The sequence below is a fragment of the Berghia stephanieae genome, chromosome 2, assembly GCF_034508935.2.
Source record: "Berghia stephanieae isolate SIO BIC M18660-M18661 chromosome 2, UCSD_Bste_1.3, whole genome shotgun sequence".
NCBI classification, from domain to species: Eukaryota; Metazoa; Mollusca; class Gastropoda; order Nudibranchia; family Aeolidiidae; genus Berghia; species Berghia stephanieae.
Genome location: NC_088361.1, coordinates 69,258,249 through 69,276,631, shown reverse-complemented (window position 1 = coordinate 69,276,631; position 18,383 = coordinate 69,258,249). Strand labels below are relative to the sequence as shown.

General features: G+C 31.9%; 1 protein-coding gene across 2 annotated transcripts in view; it reads left to right on the top strand.

Annotated features, from left to right (window-relative positions):
* Positions 1–18,383, top strand: part of LOC144965421 (arg8-vasotocin receptor-like) — a 151,644-nt gene that overhangs the window by 89,338 nt on the left and 43,923 nt on the right. Inside the window, exon 1 of one of the 2 annotated variants that reach the window (XM_078900759.1) lies at positions 10,777–10,976. The exons of the other annotated variant lie outside the window; for it this stretch is intronic. The gene's annotated coding sequence lies outside the window, so the exon portion shown is untranslated. Of the gene's footprint in view, positions 1–10,776; positions 10,977–18,383 lie in introns of those variants that run through there. 2 annotated transcript variants of the gene reach the window in all.

The following is an 18,383-nucleotide window of genomic DNA, read 5'->3' as shown; positions in this document are numbered from 1 at the left end:
GATGACCGACTGGTGGACGATTGAAATTATAATTGTCCTTTTTCAGCAGCCAATTGGAAATGGGTAATTGTAAACATCTGATTGGCGCTCCATGGATAGAAAGCAGTTTGGAGGTCATGGGATGAAATTGCTGGAGAGGTGGAGTAAATTTGAAATGAATTGAACGTAATTTGGGGCGTTGTCTAGGTGTCAAATAAGACTCTCACAGACCGGTGATAAATCAATTTTTTGGCCGCAAATGCTACAGTAAATTTCTTTCTCTATCTTATTTTTGCTAAAAATATTTCAGAGTTGGTATATAGGCGGATTCCATTTTGAATAACGGGCATTTAGAACTATATTTTAAAGGAAAATTATTACGTTATTATTATTAGCAGGCATCTAGGCGATCACTATCGTATTATTACTAACAATCAATAATATTATTTCTTATAATTACAATTATTATTATTATCATCATCATCATCATCATCATCATCATCATCATCATCATCATCATCATCATCAATATCAATAATAACTAATGTTTTTTTTTCTTTACTCAGATGAATGGGTCATACTGAAAACAAGCATTGTCTCAATGCAAATGGACTCTGCCGAATAAGCTGTGAAAGGGCTCAAATGAGATATGTGGTCAAAAAACATTTCATGCAAACTGCTCCAGAATTAGCAAGTGAAGTTCCACCAGTGAAAAAAAGAAAACAGAACGTTGGTTAATTAGATGCTGTTTCTGTGAAATGTAACAATCAGTTGTTCCTTACAATAATCGTGAGGTTTTACGTATGTTAATAAAAAGTATAAAAATGTGTTAAGATCTAGACGTCTATACAAAGTTCAAAGGAATATTTATAACTTATCTTTACATATGATTGTCAATTTATTTTAAAATAACAGTTCATTTTGATTATCTGATCATTAATCCTCCCCCCCCCCCTCCCATCTTTTTCAATGCATTTATCACGATTTTTTATTGTCAAAAAATGGATATTATTTATTTTTTACTATTAATATTATTATTATTATTATTAATATTATTATTATTATTAATATTATTATTATTATTATTATTATTATTATTATTATTATTATTATTATTATTATTATTATTATTATTATTATTATTATTATTATTATTATTATTATTATTATTATTATTATTATTATTATTATTATTATTATATTAATATTATTTTTATTATTATTATTATTATTATTATTATTATTATTATTATACAGTGGTGATCAAGAGTAAGATAAATACACTGATATTATATGATTATTACTAGTATTAGTATTACATCGATATCACGTGTTTCAACTGATTCATAATGATCATTTCTGTTATCCACGATGCTTCGGTTGTTCAATATGCAGACCATTTTCAACAAATTTCCATTTTAAATAGTATTAGCTATCTGGTCGGCGTCCTTATTTTTTGTCGCAGCACTGGAGAGAGGGAGAGAGAGAGAGAGAGAGAGAGAGAGAGAGAGAGAGAGAGAGAGAGAGGGAGAGAGAGTGTGTGTGTGTAAGTGTGTGTGTGTGTGTGTGTGTTGGTGTACATAAAACTAATTTATGCAACGTTTTACCACGAAACAATTTTCATTTTACCACCTCAGTTTAATCTCTCATCAATTCTCTCTGACAATTGAACTTTGAACCTATAACTTTAACCCAGCTACGTCATTCCATCTTCACGATTCGCACCTCACCGCGATATTCTTTTATGTTGACTCGTGGTACAGTCAACGGGGTTGAGAGAAGAAGATAGATATTGAGTGACATCATCAAAAGCGCTGTGATCAAAGCTGGCGGATGGTTGTGTAACATCAAAGACCAGTGACTGGTCTACAAGGCCTATCATATTCGTGGGTATGTGTGATTTGAGTAGGAGGAGCTTTCTTGACTTTGCTGATGACCGAGTGGTGGACAATTGAAATTAGAATTGTCCTTATTCAGCAGCCAATTGGAAATGGGCAATTGTAAAAAGCTGATTGGACGCTCCATGAAAAGAAAGCAGTTTGAGGGACATGAAAGGAAATTGCCGGAGAGCGTGGAGTGGGGAGGAGTAAATTATATTGAATCAATTGATAGTAATTTGGGGCGTTGGGAAGTTTAATAAAACTCTCGGAAACAGGTGATGAGTCAATTCTTTGGCCACAAATGATTCAGTAAAATTCTTTATTCTTTCTTTCTTTCTTTTTTTAATTTCCTTTCTGTCAGAGTGGACATATAAAGGCGAATTCCAATTTTTTTTAAAAACCGGCATTTAGAACGATATTTTAAAGAGACATTATTGCGTTTTACCAAAATTAGCAGGCGTTTCGGTGATAGCCACTATATTATTTTCATGAAAATGATCATGATGATGATGATCATCATCATCATCATCATCATCATCATCATCATCATCATCATCATCATCATTATTATTATTATTATTATTATTATTATTATTATTATTATTATTATTATTATTATTATTATTATTATTATTATTATTATTATTATTATTATCATTATTATTATTGTAGTTATTATCGTCATTATTATTATTATTATTATTATTATTATTATATAGTTTAGATCTATACAAACAGCAAAGGAATGTATATAACATATCTTTTCCTAAGAATTGTCAATTGCCATTACTAAAACCAGTTCGTTTTGATCATTTGATCAACAAACCCCTACAATTCGGTGATTACGCATTTTTTTTATTGCTGTCAAAAAAGGATGTTGCTGTACAGGTGAGCGGATATCTCAACAATGCTTCATTACAAAACGACTTTAATTATATATTTCTACTCTGTGAATACTGATGATTATTGCAGTATTTCTCATTTATTTGTATAAACTCAGATAACTATGTAATTTTTGATTATATCGTTTGAAGTAATTAAAATTTCTAACCCATTTTTATGGTTATTTCCTATAAAATCTAATCCCAAATGATCTATTAAAATTATATCAAATAAAAGTATGTAGATCACTAGTTATGACTCTAAAATATCTTATTGTAACATCTAATAGCATCTTTACTACGCCACTTTGAACTTGAGAAAAAAATCATCAAAATAGGAAAAATTGCTCAGTCGCCCTTTCGGCACAGGCCGTGACTCACCATCTGTTATGAACTAGCGTCCGGCAAAGTTTACCTGTCGAACTAAAGTGAAAGCAGTAAACGGCTGTGTGCACAAACACGTCTCATAAGCCAAATTCATTCAGGTATCAGATATTTACTTCATTTTTCCGAAGTTTTAATAATATAGTAATTGCAGTGCTTCTGCTAATTACAGTAAATGCACCGGGTATGAACTGCGATTAGTGGATACTCAAATTGTATTTAAATAAACACGTTCCACTCAACTATTAAAAAGTCAGAAGCATTTACGGATAATTTGGTTGGAGATACCTAGACGTCTAGTCCTTTTTGTAGGTAAATGAGAAAATGTATTTAAAAAGAAAATAAAGAACTAAATAAATTCCGACTGCAAACTAAAAAACTAATCACAAGATTTGTTGAGAAGTACAATTGAGCATTTGTTCTGACAATTCTGGCAGTATATATTTTAATGTTTATAGAACATATCGGCTATACTTTCAACCCACAAAGGTCGAAGATCTCACTTTTTGCTCTAAGTGGCGACAGAAATCATATTGCTTGATGAGGGTGTGGCCAGATAATAACTATGTCTTAACCTATGACCAATAATGGTCCGCTGTCTTGTAAGTCGAGTTATCCATGAGTCGAACTACCATGTTCTTCCAACGTTGCATTATCAACACGTTCTAGCTCAGTTTGTGCTGTTGCACTGCGGCTGACGCCTGAGTTATTATAGCCTTCCCTTTGATTAAACCCAAACGGCAAAGTTCCCATTGGAGATGAGCAAAAGGAATTTTATGTATATATTTCTTGATAACATGTATAAAAGTTCTTATTGGATCCTTCGAAAAGCTTAGTAGAATAAAAAAAAAAAAATTCCAATGTTCCATGTTTGTTTATGTAATGAATAATTTTTGACAAGTATTAAGTTGCAATAATATCCCAGTATTGATAAATAAATAATAAAAAATAAAATAAAAAAACGCATTGCCGTATACACAAATGTAATGGTGATTCTGATGCAATAGACATTGGTAACATAAAACTGGATATATTATTTTTATACGATGTTTTTGTCATATAAAGTGAATTGACTACAGTTTATTGCATGACATCTAGAAAGGAAATGTCAGACTCAAAATTATCACGAGAAATGAGTCTCATCTTCGGATGATTCATTGAAAAGATAGCAGCACGTGTTGTTGTCATGGTTATAGTCTGGAGTTAACGTTCTGTCCGAAAAGTAATTAAAGGTCCAAAAATTGTATATCGAATTCCCTTTACAAATGTAAAACCGGTCTTAAATGAATTGATCACATCGTTCAAAGATCCATGTCATAACGAATTTGGTTGAAGTTTATCATTATATTATTGATAAGAGCATAGCTTTAAAAAATCGACAATAATAATATAATTATAATTCTCAAAAATTGAATTGGACGTCTTATATTTTCCACATTACATGTTATAATGGATAAAAATAAACAATATATAACTAACTTAGGTCTAATTCTTTTTTTCATATTTTTTAAAAATAATAGAGTATGAGCAATAATAATAATAATAATAATAATAATAATAATAATTTGAAAATATGTTTTGCTTTTGAATAATTAGACAAAATATAGCAAGAGTCATTTCAGAATTTTATAGTTAAGTGAGCAGTCACAAGAGTTTGTAACCGTCTGAATCGAGGACGATCATCTTATGCATAATGTGTTTTCTGCTCATCTGCTCATCTAATCTAATAATATTAAATCCTGTTTTCCATACAACGCTGCTGCATGGGTGACGGGGCTTGGATATAAAAGAAGAAAAAGAAACACGACGAAACATGGAATCCAAGCACTTTTGTTTGCATGTCAATCGGGTGCACTATAGATTGAGTTACACGGCACTCTTGAAAATAAGTGGGAACAGAAAGGGCGATTAAAATTTTCAAGGAAAGCTCTATACGGACAAGCAATTGCCTTTTTCTAGTTGTTTTGCCTTACGCTGCTATACATGAATAATACTTGGAGACAAAACATTGTTATGTTACGGATTTATTATAAATGAAAACATCAAACTCAAAAGTGATCTAAGTCTTCATAACTTTCTCACATATATACCAAACCAATAATGGGAAAGTTCATATTTTAATTGTTTAAACTTAAGGGGAGGTTTGGGTCTAATTATTACGAAAATCCTTCGAAAAATTGATTTTGAGATTTTGGTGGAAAATGATATTTTATTATCTTAGAAATAATGTAATTGAAGTCCAAATTCTTAAAGTAGACTATAAAGGCACGAAAAACACAGTCGAAAATGGTACAGGAAGTAAGAAAAGGGTAAAAAACCGAAAGCTATTTTGCTATTTTCTCAATATTTCATTTTTCTAAGGGTATGGGATACTGTGTCAAAAGTTTCTCAGAATATATTCAATGAAATTGTCTGAAAAATTCCATAGTTATCACAGAGATAATGTATTATGTCGCCATAGGGAATTTTTTGGATAAGATATGTGTGTGTGTGTGTATGTGTGTGTGCGTGTGTGCGTGTGAGGGAGAGAGAGAGGGAGAGAGAGAGAGAGAGAGAGAGAGAGAGAGAGAGAGAGAGAGAGAGAGAGAGAGAGATGGTGGGTGGAATTGCTCAAGAAAGTACAAGCTACTCGTATGAGGAAAGTTTCTTGAAGCATGAAGACTTGTCTAGTGCTATGCAACTACTTGATTATATTATTATGTGCTGGGTGGGGTTCCGGGCCTCCCATAGTAGGCAGGGCGTCACTTACTATGTCTTCTATCCCCTAATATTTGTTTTCTAATTTGCTTTCTTTGTCTTGGAATGAGATTACTTAGGGTTTGTCCTGGCCCTGGCCAGAGTCCTTGGCTGGGAGGGGAACAGTCAAATGCATATTGTTTTTGGAGATGACATTTTGTTTCCTTGTAAATCATCTCTCTGTTATGCATTATTGTATTTGTTATTTTGAATGCATAATGTAAGCATTTGAGTGTATTCTTCTTAGTTGGATATTGTTCGTGTCTCCGGATGAGACTTATAGTTATAGATGATCTCAAACTAAGTACATCGTTGGTATGTTCTTGGAATATACATCTGATCCCTACTTGTTCCCAGTTACCCTATATCGTACTTTTTCTTGGGTATTTTAATTGTGCTATCCCATTTTCTTCCTGTTTATTGGCCCTGATATAACATAAATATGTTGCAAGTGCCGTAAAACCCTTAAAACAAGCGAGCAATAATTATGTTTGCGTTGATTTTGTTTTGAACGAAGCAAAGTTCAGTCATTGGAAAAACCTCTTTCTCACATTTTCTGACCATACTTAGTGCAAAAGTAGTACCTAAATGGTCACAACACTATTTTAGTTGAAAGGGACTTGTAAAAGCGTCTCTCAAGGGACATGTCTCTTCATACTTATTAAGTGTTGCATATTGGCCTGGTAGAGCGCTTTGAGTATACTTATTTGAGCTTACCCCTTATCTTTTAAGTGGCAGCAATGTTACATAACCAAAAAAAAGAGTATGCACCCCCCCCCCATGTCTTATGGTTCAAATATACATGTTCAATACGAAAATTGGCGGAATTGTTTTTGAGATTTCCTACCAATCGTTATCATCTCTTCCAAGTTACAAAAATTCCGGATGAAATCGAGGTTCATGAAACCAATACATCTTAAGTTTTACTCTGAGGGCAATTAAGCAAGTGATGAAATTATTTGGATTATTATGAGTACATGAAGACATATTTCACTATGAGTAGATATATACATAACCTATTGCTGCATTTTGTAGCTTTTTGAGATCAGGCGACAGGTGTCTACATATCTTTGGCATCTCATTTGCTGGAGATATTCCATAAGGAGCGCACGATATGCAGCTTGCGTATTGATTTCGTCTAACCTCAGCATCTTCATACACCGCATAAAAATTGATTTAGACCCGCGAGTTAGCGCTCAGAAATTTAAGGATTTCGACTCAATGGCTTTGCCAAAATTAGTTTTTGAATACAGCGATTGGATGAACCTTCCCCGTCCAAAAATAGTTTATATAATGCTCAATTAGTTATAGAGAGGATGAACCTATATCTATGAAGTTCTTTTGACGTCACACATAGTTCTGCTTATTCTTATATTGCGTAGACAACGAAACTCCTTGATACTATCATTTACTGTAAGGAAGAACACAGCAATCTAATTCTGCACAATTTAACTCAAGTCCCTAAGATACAAAAGGCTCTTTTATTTTATCAGAACAAATGCTTGGTACATTTGAATCGGTTTTAATTCATTCTAGCAAATAGATCTAACAATCGAGGAAAACTGTTAATGCCTTGACAATAGGGCTTAGAATTTTGAAACATAATACTATTGTATATTTGTTATGTTGACACTTCGTTATCGATTGTTCTAATTGTTCATTCAGAAATAATCCTACGTCATAAAAAACTTGATGTAATTAATGCGATTAATTTTTAAACTTTTTTTTCAATGGACAGCGAAGCAAAAGAATTTCTATTGAATTCAAAGTCGCCATTGATCGCCATCGGACGTGAAATTTATTTAAAAGACTTGTACTATTTATTCTAGCAATACTTATTGAACAATACTCTCTCTCTCTCTCTCACTTAAAAGGTGAATATTTAGCAGTTCTATCTGTACATGTCGTCGCCAGAAACAAATGTTTCAAGGCTGTCTGTCTTGGACTGGAGCGTGTACTTGAATCAAATGACCTAATTATTCCTTTCATCATTTAGTATTATTAACTTTACGGGGCTGATTTCTCCTTCTCGTTAACCTGTAAACGCGAATTTAAAAAAAAACAGGTTTCTTCTTCTCCTTTCTCCTTTTTCTCCTTTTGGTGTCAGCAGCTAAATTAGTTAAATTGTTTACAGCTTATGATGGTTTCTATTACATTTCAATTAATCAACAAACCAAATAAAATAGTTTACATCGTTATGTAACCTTCGCGCAAACTTAAAATTAACAATAAAATAATATTGACTGAATGATCCTTGTGATGTCAATAACAAATTACCACTGATATTTAAATATTTATAGCTTAATATATATATATATATATATATATAATAACTCAGTACTAAAAGAAATTCAACATGGATGAAGACATTCGTGTTAAATTATTTCCACACATGGCGGTATTACTACGCTCATCTTTCATTTATCATTCTGTAATAATATACCATTCCGCCATAAGGACTTGTCCAGCTTTGAGCATGCTGAATTCGCTATTTATCAAATTAGGTTAAAGAATTTTTATTGTATGACCAAGCTACCATCAAGCCAACAAAACAAGATCTCGACTATTGATTTTTGATCAGAGTTTATTACTTTTTAAACTATTAGCAACTCGCATAATATTTTAGTTGGTGAAATTAACAATGATTATTTTGGCAACAAAAGGAGTCTTGATTGTTTCTAGAGCCTTTGAGGAAATACCTTGTAGATCCGGTCTTTTGACTCTTTAGTCAATATAAATCACAATATCAGTCAAGAATAGCATATCAATTATCACTGTTTTATAGTGAATGGTATTTATTGCCCATGAATGGATAATGTTAGTAATAAAAGCAGAGAAGATGGTGGTTGGCGCTGATATGATTGCGCGAGAGGAAGAGCGCGTTTACAACTCCCGTAAACATTAATTTTGCACAGTCTTTCACAGTACACGCAGGTTATTGAAAGTGGCTGATACGTAATTTAATTTGGATGAGTTGCTATAATATTATGCCATCTATACTATACAAAACTGTAATTTAGAAATGTTATTTTAGTAGATATTCAGCTTTGGGTGTAGCTTTTAATACAATGCTTTACTTGTATATATAGAAGATGTTGTGTAAACTGCATTGTATACGAAGCTATTGCAGTTTCTACCTTTTGATCTACGATAAGTAATGATAATAGACATGATGATTGTGATGGTGACGGCGACGACTATGATGAGGACGATGATGATGATGATGATGATGATGATGATGATGATGATGATGATGATGATGATGATGATGATAAAGGTAACAATAGCTCAAAGTCGGAAGCTAATAACAAATGTAAATATTTATACTTTTTCAAAGAGAATTTATTTAGATTTCATCAAAATCAGATTTTGGTTGTGAACCTGTCACATTTCCTTCAAATCACGCGGAAGCGACAAAATACGATACCAAGGAGAGGGATTATTCCAGTGATGTAATCATTTTGTGGTTACCCGTTTCCAATGACATGTTGGATTCATTATTATATAGATATTATGCACTTGGCTAAGAGAAAATGAGCTAAGAAGCTCACAACATTGTCATCCGGAAGTATAACGGACAACACACAAAACTGAAGTTAACGTCACTCGGGTGTTTTTTATTGTGTTTTTTTTTTTTGTTTGTTTTTTGTTGTTGTTTTTTTTTGCCATCCACGTTTATGAGTAATTTTCACTTTACTGTATTATCCAGACTATAAAAATTCATGGTTACACAGAGTTTTGTGTGTTGGTCCGTTAAACTTCCGGATGGCAATGTTGTGAGTTTCTTAGCCAAGCGCATACGATCTATAGTGTGGATATTATTGTTTAGTGAGAATTACTCATAAACGCGGATGGCAAAAAGCAATAACAAAGACCTGAGTGACGTCAACTTCATACTATATATATATATATATATATATATATATGTATAAACGGTAAACGTTTCCTGCATGACTAAAATGGGAAAAAAGGTCTTTTGGTATACAAAAGTGCATTGTAAACTTAAATAAATTTAGTTTTTTGGGGGTTTTTTTTGGTTGTTTTTGTTACTTTTGCTGCCATTACATATTTTGAAAATTGATTGAATAGCTTACTAAATGAGTACCGACCGCGGTGAGAATTAAAATTCAATTATTTTTTTTTATTGAAAAACATTTTCTCTGCAACTTTTGTTTAAATAAACAACTTTTCAAGGAAAATGTCACTTTGCAATTTGAACTCAGGGGCTACCTAAAGTAGGATATTTACTTTTTTTCCAAAATATTATCACGAATGTTAAAACAAATCTTTTTCAGCAAGCCTACTTCTTTGCTTTATTAAGCAATTAAAACCTTTAAACATACCCATTGGAATATGTTTGTTTAATTGCGTTGGATAAACCATCAGTGATGAAATACTAAATATTTTCTAATTGATGACATGCGTTAAGTTAAAATTCTAAACATATCAGCCAGCAAACACACATAACTATCATATAAATATAGTCTGAATGATATAATTTAGTAAGAACTACTCATAAAATGCATGGCTAAAAACAATAACAAAGAGGTAAGAGACGTCAAGTCCGTTCCCTCTATACGTTGTTAAATTGTCATATCGTATAATTTTTTTAAGTCGGCAACTTGCGCTGTTCTCTTGAGAATGGCGGAAAAGAAGTTTTCTTAATTCTTTTAATTAAAGAAAAATTATAACAAAACAAATGCATTATTCATAACTAAAAATCAAACTATACGCTTATGTGCCCGCTTTTTTTGTCTCGTAATATTTCTCTTTCACCGATCTACAATATCCCGATATAGAACATTGTAAAAGACAATCGAATTTGTAGGGGCAGTATTGCTGATAGATTTATCACCTGTTACTTGTTAGATGTTGTGCAGCTCATGAAATGCTCACCACAGTTGCACGCTAGCGAAAAGAACTCGCTTGAATGAGCGGGTGGAAGATGTTGCCGAGCGGGCATGTCGAGTAATATGCAAGCATTATTGCGAATGGCTGTTAAATGAAGCTGACTAGAGATAAAGCGGCCAATAAAGTGCCCTGCAGTCAGACTTTTATTCGTAATTCAACTTGCATAGGAATTGAATTGGATCGAATACAATAGATATTTGAATAGGTAAGTAGTTACTAATCGTTAGTTATTTAATTTGTCTGAAATAAATTGTTTTAGGCATTCGAGTATGCACTTTTTTTTTTTACCGAAAAGAGCTTGATCTTAATTTCAATTATGAATGAATAAAAGAGTAATTTGAATATTTTCACTAAGTTCTAGACTACTACGTAATTATGTCTTGAGGAAATCAAGATTTGTAAGCACAATTCCTACTTGATTAGTTAGGTTTTAGATTTCTTTTTCTTCTGTACTTTCATTTGTATGTTCATTTTTTTATATTCAACCCCATTGCCTATTAAATTCATTACTGTAGCAAACTGAAAACCAAAAAAAAAAAAAAATATTTAAAAGTTCTATTTCCATATTCTGTCTTAGGAAACTAAAAAAAAAGTCATGGATTTTTTTTAAAAGGCATAAGTGAATTTCAAGGGAAATTAATGCATGATGCAGAAAACAATTCAATAATAACATGATTATGAAAATATCAAATGGATAAGATGATAATGAGGAAGATGATGATGTTACTGATAATAGTTAAGATTATAAATAATGGTGACTTTGACAGTTCTGACTTCGATAAAAAGATGATAATGATAACGATAACGATAATTTAATAATAACATTAATAATAATAATAATAATAATAATAATAATGATAATGATAATGATAATGATAATGATGATAATAATAATGATAATGATAATAATGATAATGATAATAATAATAATGATAATAATAACAATAATAATGATAATAATAACAATAACAATGATAATAATAATAATAATAATAATGATAATAATAATAATAATAATAATGATAATAATAATAATAATAATGATAATGATAATAATAATAATGATAATGATAATAATAATGATAATAGTAATGATAATAGTAATGATAGTAATAATAGTAATAATATTAATAATGATAATAATAATAATAATAATAATAATAATAATAATAATAATAATAATAATAATAATAATAATAATAATAATAATAATAGTAATAATAGTAATAATAATGATGATAATAGTAATAATAATAGTAATAATAATGATAATAATGATAATACTTTTACACTAAGGAACAGTTAAATGGTTTCGAATAAGTTATAAAACTCAAAAAGGTGTTCGTAGTCGTAGTTTACACTGATTATGTTATAATTTAGAATTTATATTTTCCTTGACAGGGGTTTTTGTGACACAAATTCATTATATTAACAATACAAATCCTTCTTCTGAATGAATTAAAAACTTAATGAAACTAATAATACTAATGGGTTTGAAATAATCATTATTTTCTGATGCGAATAAAACTTATAATACAATAGAAATAATAGCCGAACCACACAATACAATTATAATTCGTTGAATCTAAAATGAAGCCTAACACAATAACAGGCACTATACTGGGATGAAATTTTGCTTAGTTTTTAACTCGGGCAAAGTTTAATCATTTGTATGGTCTGAAAAACTAATTCGTAAGAATATAATATCTAAAGTTATATGGATTTACACATACTTTAAGCTCCCTTATATCTTTTGAAGATTCAGTTAATACAAACTGCTATAGAGATTAAAGAAGAGTATCAAATTTAAAAAATAAGCTAAAAACAAGACAGAGCCGAAAGCTATAGAATCGAATCATAATATATATATTTATATATATATATATATATATATATATATATATATATATATATATATATATATATATATATATATATATATATATATATATATATATATATAAACGTTTGAAGCCTAAACTGGACTGAAAATAGAATAATATGTATAAGCACTCTTTACTTAATTTTTCATTTTTATAATAGAGCATTCTATTTGGTTCGCAGAGAAACTATAAAGAGGCAATCAATATTACTGGATGCATTCTATAGCTTTTTTTCAAACAAGCAAAATGTAGCCTCTGACACAATAAACCATTTAGAACCTTCGTAAATGGAGCTATGTAACGTTTGTTTTAAATTAAACAAGGTTCCTTAGTGAGAACAATACCTAATGATTCTTTGTTGATTTTAGAAACAAAATATCCCGAAATTATAAGCAGGAAGCAGTTAATTAAATTCTAAGGAAAGTATTGATACATGTTTTTATCTATGTGAGTAGAGAGAAATTTGTATCACAAAGCAATCATTAATGGGTGCAATTGGTGCATTTATGCATGGTACAGTTTTAAAATGTATATATGAAAAAATAAGTATTTAGAGAAGTAATGAAGACAAGTGTCTATCCTTTGACCATTAGAACTACTTTGTCTCACCACTGCCGATGATGCTACAACTGCGACGCGGTTAATATTATGAATTATCTCTTTTTACTGTTTGTGTTGTAGTACACAATGAATAAACAAATCAGACTTGAACAATGATCGTGTAACATTAAATTTGATCGGTTGTAAATCTTTCCTACGCGCTGCTTCTTCATAATTCTGATTTTGTTTTTATTTTCTTTATTCAATTATCGCCTTTTGTGTTACGTCAATTTTATTCGCTGATAAGGGTAAGCTTCAATGGTTTATTCTGTTAGAACTTTTTAAATGTTTTGTTTGTTTGTTTTTTGTTTTGTTTTTGTTGTTTTGTTGTTGTTTTTTTTGTTTTTGTTTTGTTGTTTTTTTTTTTGTTGTTGGGGGGGGGGGGGGGGGGGTTGGTGGTGGTAGGGAGGGGTGGGGTTCATATTTTTCTCCCAAATTGTACTGCGTCAGTTATTCTCAACCGTAAAATGTATTGTTCTATCAAAGCAAAGAGAAGGAAAATACAATAGTGTCGCAAGTAATATGATGGTGCAATTAAACTAAAATTTGTCCTGCGCATGCGAATCATATATTTGTTTGCCATAAATACCATAAATACGTTATGTCATTTTATTCTATCAAGTGTTTTCGCCAACAGTGCCTGGAAACTTGGCTTTGTAGATCTGAAAGTTGTTTGTAAAAGAGAGGTAGTGCTATTTAGAGGAAGGCGAAAATACAGTAATTGTCTGTTAAATGTTACGAAAGTTCAATCCGGCTCCAAGAACCGTATGGTTTTGAACCAATTTTTAAAAAGTTCTAAACAGAATAAACCATTGAAGATAACCCTTTATCAGCGAATAAAACTGACGTAACACAAAAGGCGAAAAATGAAGTAGATTAACTATTCAACTTCCGTACTACGGAAAGGCATGGATTTAAAAAGTTGGTCAGAAAACTCGCCCTCCAAATATCGATCAGCGTAATGGACTCATTTTGCTAAAAACTCTCAAACCTGAGACATTGCAAAGTCTCAGGTTGGAGAGTTGTTGCCAGTATGAGGGTCATTGAATCGATTGATATTTGAAGGACCAGTTTTCTGGCCAAAGTTTGAATACATGTCATGAATACATGAATACATGTACGGCAGTAAACTGGCTTAAAACCAATATATTGCGCTGCTTTGGATGATGGTGTTTAATTGATCTAAAAACCACTTTATAACGTTCGTTAAAATATCGTAAAACTAAAACAGGTGACACGGATCAATGGACAGTATAATGCTTTATAGATTCCAGGTTAAAAGTACGAATATTTTTCCCATCCAGTGAAGAAGGCGAGTTATAAAATATCCTTTTACGCCACCTATTGGGTGAACGCATTCTATACCAAATTAACTCCCTTGGTTTGTGACCAAATAATAATTCCAACGATCTACATGAAAAGGGGCTGATTTCTCAGCGTTGTGGCTTAATGTCTTGAGGAGTTGTAAGATTTGTGGGTTTTATTCATTCAAAGATTTTATTAGTCTTTCAAAACATGCACTTTCTCTTCATAATTGTATTGACTACGGTGAACACAACTAAGGGGCATAATCAGTGATAAACGCTTTTACCCAATAAAGTAATCCTTGATATCATTCAACAATTTCAACATTTTTTGGAACTTGTCTATGGGTATTAATCAAATCAATTCAAGTATCACAAGATGTTCATCGAAAGACTTTTTGTGTGCACAAATTCAAAGACTTTGTAAAATATATGTTTCTGCCTCAGAGAATCATGTTGCAAAGAAAGTGTCAATATTGATTCAATTGTTATTTCCCTTCTTCGCCTCCTTTTACACGTTATACTATCATCATCAGCGTCAGAATAAGTAAATGTAAAAAAAGAGCTTGTATATAGAGCAATATCCGTTAAACGTACTCAAAGCGCATTACACAGTCTTCCTGACCAACAGCAATATTTAACATGTTGGACGAGACGTGACGCCTATTAGGCGATATTAATTTATTTCCGACAGACACAACGGTGTTAACGTTCCTAACGTTAGCGTTTCTAAGTTTGAATTGAGTCAGCATCTGTGAAACTATCAGTTGTTTTATGGATCTTTTCTTTAGAAAATGTCATCCAATTAATACCCTTAACAAAAGGGTAAGTAACAAAAAGCTTTCTTGGCAACCTCTAAAATCAATGTTTGCGATACAAAGAATGTTGAAAACAACACAACACAATTTCTATTTCAGAAGTTAGCCGAGTGTGAAATCGATTTGAAATACTCATTTTGTCAAATAACAAAATAAATAAAACTCATAATCAAACCTATTAAATCATGTTAAGGATTTTCATATGAACATAATGATATTTTCTGAGGCTCAATATTCCTTGTCATATAGTCATTATTTCCAGGCAGGTTGTAGTCCTTTAGAGTCCTAAGGGCCATGAAACCGGAGTTTATCCCGGTTTCTATAGAATGAAATGGACAATATCAATTGCTTGCTACTATTTGAATAAGAACGGTAGTCTACCATAAAATACTTTCCACCAGCTCTAACAGATCTAACTACCCAATTACTAGTGGACAGGAGGGTCGAAAAATTGTTGATATCCTCTAGATCAATTTCGGTCCCTTTGCGTGTAAAACAAGTGTTCTAACAACTGAGATATCGGTTACCCCCACCCTGGCAGGATGTAGGCCATCAATAATACGTATATTATTACATGTGGAGTATGAAGACTTTTAACGATGTTTTGATTTAAATGATTCAAAAAACGTTAATACAACACTGGAATTGGTGAAGATTATGAGTATGAAATTTTGTCTTTTTTTTCCCCACATTTTTAAAGTTCACGTGTTTCACTTATGGTGTAATATTTTGTTCAATGGGTACAAGTGTAAAGCTGTGTAAATTTTGAACTAAGGGTGACTGGATTTTTCCCGAGTTTTTCTTTTTGTAAGGTAAAGATCTGAACAATGTGTGTATGAAAGGTGCCAGACAAAACAAGAAAGAAAAGTGCAAGAAAAAAAAATCACAAAAAATCAGTCGACCTCGACTGATTTTTTGGGATGTTTTTTTTCGTGTACTTTTCTTTCTTGCTTTGTTTAGCACCTTTCATACACACTTGTTCAGATAGATCTTTATCTTATACCGGTACCTGCTCCTTAATTTCTTAATTTTTATTTTTATTGTTTGGTGTTGATAATCTAACTAACGAATGAAAAACTATTGTTCCTCTAAAAAAAAAAACAATTCATGACGTCGTTTTCTTGTAATCGGAGCAGCATCTCCAAGTTTTCATCGAATTCATACACAGGTCAAAACGAACAATAGATTCTCTAAAGCATTTAACTAATTTGATGACGTTTATACTTACATTTCTAATTATACCATTCATTATAGTATGTCTACCAATGGTTGCAAGTCACTCAAAGTTTTAACTGAACTAGTATACTTTTGACCAGTTAAAACCATAGATGTATTACACACCTTCGATCCGCTCGGACAGACATCGCTGGTTATTTACAAACAATAGAACGAATGGAGTTCACGTCACGTCACGTCATGCTTTTTACGTTACTGTTTTAGGACCGACCGATGGATGATTAATTCCCACAAGATTCCCTCGACCAGGCCGGAGACTAAAATGAAAATATGGAGACATAGAACTTAGGGGCTACTTCCGTATGTGAGTGTTCAGTGTTATGTCGGTAAACATAGCATATAAGATATGATGGTATGTGTTAAAAAATACACACTATTTCTATCCGCTGTATCAATCGTACAAATAAACACAAAGTTTATGGTCTGAGAGAACTACACGAGAAGAAATCACCCAACTAACTATTGAAAGCTGCGACCACCCGTGCCTAATTTCAGTTGTATTACATATAAACATTATGAGCAAGAGGATTTTTACTGTCCTGACACAAGACCTGACAGAGATACGTATCTTCTGTTACCCTATTACCACTTCAGAAGTTTCGCGCCTCTATCTATTTATCGCTGTCTCGATCAGGCTTTAAACGTTTGTTTTGTGTATCGGTATTACTGATCTGGTGAGTAGAACTGGTGAGTATTTTGCTAAATCGCATACAACCAATAAAAAGTTTTAGGTCTGTCGAAACATTGTTGTGTCGATGGTTAAAGGTCAAGGGTCGTGGTTATGTTCCCTTCCACAACCAGTTTATTGGAGCCGGCATAGCCATTTATCCAACGGACACGTATGTGACGTTACTTGCTCATGGGTGTGCTTCATAGGAGTCTATGATAACTGGTCACCATATTGACCGACAAAAAAAAACAATTGGTGGTTCCTCTGTGACCTCTTGTTGATATTCCTGTCAAGCTATTGACATTGATGCCTTTTTTACTATTATCTTATAGTATGAGCCTTCAGTTCTTATATCAAGTGCATACACTTTTGAAAATTACGCCAGTTATCGTATATTTTATTAAAACTAGTCTAATAAACATTTAAATTGTTTTATTTCGACTCGAAAATTTAAAATAAAATACATTTTGGCCCTGAAATCAACCGTTGACCGTGAACAGAAGACCCACAACCACCTTAAGTGCTTGCCTACCACTCGGATTAAACAACCCACAGATCCTCACAATTTTAATAATGATAATATATAGAGAGAAAAAAATATTTTGTCGTCAGGCTTTGCGATTCATTTCCTTTATCAGCGTGTCAAAATATTGTGAGAAATAGTCACCAACTGGGCCTGTGTGTTTGTCATGCACTCAGGGGATCTCATACAGGAAATAAATAGTAGGGGACGAAACGGGATAAATATCAGGAAATAATACAATTCATAATACAATTCTATTTCCTGTAATAAAGGGATGCGTTTAGTCATTTGTTTGGCATCGTGCGCTGCCAATGCATATTAGTTAATAGTTAATCTAACAAACACAGACTACCTCTGATGTTACAAGGACGACCCATTTTGGTCTAGGTGGGCATTTTTCTGGGTTCATAAATAGATTGAGTCTGACGTCGGTTTCATATTTTTGTCACATCACATGTTATAACAAAAACAAAGGAAAACCATCAAACTTGCCACCTACAGATATAAATTTATTATCTTCTTTATGAGAATGAAAATGGGAGTTTGGACTATTTTTGAATGGCTGATTTTATTTCCAT